Source organism: Otolemur garnettii, unplaced genomic scaffold (genome assembly GCF_000181295.1).
Source record: "Otolemur garnettii isolate 467f Iridium unplaced genomic scaffold, OtoGar3 scaffold00020, whole genome shotgun sequence".
NCBI classification, from domain to species: domain Eukaryota; kingdom Metazoa; phylum Chordata; class Mammalia; order Primates; family Galagidae; genus Otolemur; species Otolemur garnettii.
Genome location: NW_003852415.1, coordinates 17029617 through 17035276, shown reverse-complemented (window position 1 = coordinate 17035276; position 5660 = coordinate 17029617).

The window sequence follows — 5660 nt, the reverse complement described above, 5'->3', positions numbered from 1 at the left end:
AAAAACTAATACAAAAATCATCATGAAGTTGGAATCATGTTTGTTTTAAAAAGCTGCAGTTTATGCATTTCATTTTGTAGAATGGATAATTTTCTGGCCATTAAAGATAAGTAAGTTTATGTTTTGAAGTCCTTCCATTGTCCTTTTTTCTCAATTTTTGTTAGGTCTATAATTAAGAGTTTGCAATGTTTCCATTTTGTTCTTTAACCATACATTCTGCAGCTGTTTAGTAGACAGCTTACTTCTGCATTTAAAACAATTTTAAATTTTATCGCCTTTTTTTTTTTTAATCTTCAATTGTCTTCTTGGTTTCTTTATTTTGATTCATCTCTTGGTTGACTGAACTACAGCATAAAGAAAAACTTTTTTGAGAATGTGGAAACTCTGTTAGTTCACACTCAAGAATGACTGTCCATGTCCTTTCTCAGGAACAATTTGGCAGAATACCAAATTCATGAGTCACACCTTCATACCCTTAAATTATATGGACCTTGCTTCACTGTCATTTAACATCATGTTGCTCTTGATTATTTTAATCTGATAGATTCTATTACTGATCACTGTGTACCCATTTTACCTTGACATGGTGCATGCTTTCCATGGTGTCTTGATGATGCAAGTCTTCATTTCAGTTAAGTTTCTTCAATTATTCTGTGGCTCCATTCATTCTGAGTTCTAAAGAAGAACTCAGAATGAGTTCTTCAATTATGCATATATTGAATCTACATTGTTTATTTTCCATAACTATCAAATTTCTATAATTGTTTTTATTTCTTTGTTCTCTTACATATTGTTTCATTGTTTGTATGTTTGTTCATTCTGTTTTGGGTTGATTCTAAAGTGTTTTTTTTTCTTCTTTCTTTTCTTGAGTTTAGCCACTTAGTGTTTTCTTCTTTTGTTGGTCCATAATTCCTTATTTGCACTGCTGAAACTGCTCCTTTGGCTCAGCGCCTATGGCTCAAGTGGCTAAGGCGCCAGCCACATACACCTAAGGTGGCGGGTTTGAATCCAGCCCGGACCCGCCAAAAAACAATAATGGCTGCAACCAAAAAATAGCCGGGCGTTGTGGCGGGCGCCTGTGGTCCCAGCTACTTGGGAGGCGGAGACAGGAGACTCGCTTGAGCCCAGGAGTTGGAGGTTGCTGTGAGCAGTGAAGCCATAGCACTCTGCCCAGGGGGACAGCTTGAGGCTCTGTCTCAAAAAAACAAACAAAAAAAAAAACCCCTGCTCCTTTAGGGTTGTTTTTTTTTTTTTTAATTTTAAAGAGAGAGAACTTTGGACCCGGACATGACATGGTGGTTCAGGTCTGTAATCCCAGAACTTTGGGAGGCCAAGATGGGAAGATTGCTTGAGGCCAGTAGTACAAGACCAGCCTCCTCTACAAAAAAATAAGAGAAATTAGTGGGGCATTGTGGCACATGCTCGTAGTCTCATCTACATGGGAGGCTGAAGCAGGAGAATCACTTGCGCCCAGGAATTTGAGGCTGCAGTGAGCTATGATGATGCCACTCCATTCTGGCCTGGGCAATAGAGCAAGACCCTGTCTCAAAAAAGAAAGAAAGAAAGAAGGAAGGAACGAAGGGAGGGAGGGGAAGAGAGAGAGAGAGAAAGAAAAGAAAGAGAAGAAAAGGAGAATTTTGTAATTTCTCTGATGAGATGGAGAATTCTTCATTAAATAGCATGAGAAGAGATAGAAGGTCTTTGAGGTAGGTGGCAGCTTTACTTTGGTGTGTTTCTAAATCTGCTTACAGTATTTCCTCTCCACAAGAGAATGTCTCTGAGGTTCTCAGATTTTGGCAATCAGGAGGTTATTAAGGCTCCTAGCAAAGCCCTCTCAGTCCAGGCTCTCTGAGTTATAATCTAGCAATTGCTTCAGCCTGTTTACTCCTCTTTTCAACCTCACCTGCTGTCGTACTGTTTCTTCACAGGAACACTCCAAGTTTCTCCTATGGAGTCCTTAGATCTTACTAATCAAATCTAAATTGCAGTCATTTGAGGACCGCTTCCACAATTTTTCCCTCATCAGCATATCAATCCTATTAAAATCAATGTTTTTTTGTCAAATCATTTCCCATTTATTTATTTATTTTGAGACAGAGTCTCACTTTGTCACCTTTGGTAGAGTGCTGTGGCGTCATGGCTTACAGCAACCTCAAACTGTTGGGCTCAAGTGTTCTTTTGCCTTAGCCTTCCAAGTGGCTGGGGGTATAGGTGCCTGTCACAATGTCTGGCTGGTTTTAGAGGCAGAGTCTTTTGCTCTTGCTCAGGATGGTCTTCAACTCCTGAGCTCAAGCAATCCACCTGCTTCAGCCTCCCAGAGTGCTAGGATTACAGGTATGAGCCATTGTACCTGGATAATTTTAACTTATTTAAAAAGGAGGTCATTATCATAAATGAAAAACCAGTATCACTTACTATTAAATAAATGCAACTATAACAAAATGATAGTAAGTTCTAGCTAGCTAGAGTTGTCTACTGGAAGCTGAGTCTGAAGTCTATGCTTTCCTTCTTAGAAAGACTGATTAACACAAATTAGAAAAAGGTAAAGACTACTGGCATTAAACCAAGGCTTTCTTCTTGATTTTATCACAAATGAAAGAGAACTAAGAAATGAATCACTTTTTCGTTATGTCACTTAATAGGACTGAATGACTGTTCGTGAACTACCTAAACTTATCACATCTTTCCCCAGTAATACGAGTCTATTTTCCCCTTTGGAAAATACCACCTTAATCTAAGGATCAAGGATCACAGTTAGGACTGTGGCACTAACATCTAAGGAAATACCTGTCCTGCTCAAGGTGGGCATATTTCATGACTTGGGGTTTGAAGTTCTAAGCATTTCCTTATTTCATTAAAAATGGGGACTTTTCTGTGTTTTTGCTTTGTTTTGTTTTTGTGTTGTTTCCAGAAGATTTGGGGGCAGGGGAGGAAGCCAAAATATCTTGACTCCCTTGAACTGGATACATGTGATATGCATCCCTCTGAAGTTTTCCAGCTGTGTGCTGGTTGGCATGGGTTCCCCCAGAGGTGGATGGAGCCAGATCTCAAACTTGACTCTTCTGATTCAACCTCCTGCTCCACATCTGCTTCTAAGCTTTGTTGATCCTATCTGGGGTACCAGAAGGTAGAGTGAGAAAACTGCTTCCTTGCTGCTGTCCCTTCCACAAAATTTCCTCCATGTTTGTGAACTCAAGGTATGTGTGTGCCTGTGCCTTCCCTGCCTTTACTTCAGAACGGTGGTGTCTTCAACAGCAGGTGGGAGTTTTCAGTGACTGTTACGCTCACGCCCCCAGTTGGGTTGGTCTCTGAGCCCTACATCTCGTCCCAGATCTGTCTCACATGGAGAGGTGCTGACAGGGTCAAAACAGTATCAAGATATCAATAATGCAGTTTCTGACTTTTTGAAGAATGTTATCTCTTATCTGAGTATACATCAGAGGGTTTTAATAGTGCTGTTTGAGGGGAAGTGGCCTCTGGTGTTTCCCACTTCCTATAAATCCGAAGGTGAGGAGCTTCCTGCTCACACTGCCTGAAGAATGAGTTGAATCACGTCCAAGTGGCTCACACTAAGCAAGGCCCTCTCTGCCTTTGCTTCAGCTTCTGCCCCCAGAGAAGAGGGGTGCAGCTGAGGATCAGTGAGGCCACACAGAATGGTGCTACAGACACAGGCCCACAACATAAGAGGGTGAGCAGGGTCCCCTATTCTGGTATAGGTACAGTCTAGCCAGACTGCAGATCTATCTCCAAAGGGAAGAAACATATTTTCAAGCTTTTTTCTCTACTACTCTTCCAGCCTCAGCAAAGAGCTAGCTTCTTTTCTCTCTCTCTTTTTTCTTTTCTTTTCTTTCTTTCTTTCTCTCTCTCTCTCTCTCTTTTTGAGACACAGTCTTACTCTGTCACCACTGAGTAAAGTGTCACAGTGTCACTGCTCCCAGCAACCTCAAACTCTTGGGCTCAAGCAATTCTCTTGCCTCAGCCTCCCAAGTACCTGGAACTACAGGCACCTGTCACACACAATGCCTGGCTATTTTTAGAGACGTAGTCTCAGTCTAGCTCAGGTTGGTCTCCAACTCCTCAGCTCAGGCAAATCTATCCACCTTAGCCTCCCAGAGGGCTAGGATTACAGGCATGAGCCACCATGCCTGGCCCAAGACCTGACTTTTTGCTGAACAACTTCCCCTTCCCAGGCCTCTGAGGGACCCCACCCTCTCTACTTGTCCATCTCTCAGGGTAGGAGGGAGCACAGAGGTTTTCTTTATTTCCAGCTGCCATATCATCCAGACTACTCCTAGTTATCTCACCCCACTTCAAAAACGTCTCCTTCCGTTCTACACCATCTGTTCACATCGCTAATCAGTTAAGCCCCAACCATTTTACTCAGTGTTTTCAGCCACTGATTTATAATTCCTCCTTACCCTCTAGCATCATTACTACATCAGAAAAGTTGCTATTGTTTCCAAGCTCCAACTTGTTTTTATTTACCATTTCCTACTGTAATGTTTGTATAATAAACATACAGCTGTGCCTTACAAACCTGGTTGTCTGGTAAGTATAAGCACACAGGGAGATTTAAAAAACCCCCAAAGTCTAGAAACCACCCTAGATCAATTCAAATCACATTTTAAAGCATGGGAGTGTTTTTGTTGTTATTTTTTTAAGTGTCCCAGGTGATTCTCATGTGTAGCCACGGTTGCAAACTCGTCTGGTGCTATTCCTCTTTCGACTCCATTCTTTTCTCCCAGGCTACAGTTTACTCCAGGCTTCACTGCCTTCTCATCCAGTTTGGGCCCCAGGGTCACTCATTTCAGCCAGATTCTTGTTCAACCACTAATCCTCAACACAGAGGGGGAAAGTTAAATTGCTAGAGAAAGGCACTCAACTTTCTTGATTCAGGCTTCCTGACTCCACTCGAGCCCATCACAAGGCGGGAATTATCCACGCTGGCTTGCTGTATCTATTTCCCACAGTGGCTGTTCTGAATTGTATCTTCAAATCCCTGTTCCATCCCTTCCCGTCTCCGCTATCCCTCAGCACAGTGCTTAAATCTCTGGAAGAAACTTTTCCCGCATGTGGGCACATCTGAATGCTCACAGGGCTTATACCTGCTTTACTAATTTTAAAATTCCTCTGCAATTCAAAAATTGTCTGAAAATCAAAAGTAAAAAAACAAACACCCCTCCTGAAAACCCCCAACCTCGAAACATAAAAAACTCCCTGTACCTCCAGGTAGGACATTTTTTTCTCTATTTTTCTTCAAAGGCAAACTCCTTGAAAAAAGATGTCCACACACTCTCTACTTCCTCTCCTCCCATTTGTTTTACCAAAATCACTTTGGATATTGTCATCAAAGTCATCCAAGTTGGCAGATTTGCTGGATCTTTCTAGATCTGTTCTTATGTGACCTCTCAGGGTATTTGATACAGCTGACCATCCTTGTTCTGGCTACCTTTTGGCTTCCAAGGTACAAAACTCTCTGGAGTTTCTTCTACATCTGGCTTCACCTTCCCATTCTAACTTTTTCTTTTCTTGCAGTTTTTGGCTGGGGGTGGGTTTGAACCCACCACCTCTGGCATATGGGGCCGGCACCCTACTGCTTTGAGCCACAGGCACCACCCTCCTCCCCCCATTGAAAACTTCAACTTTTCAATGTTGAAGTT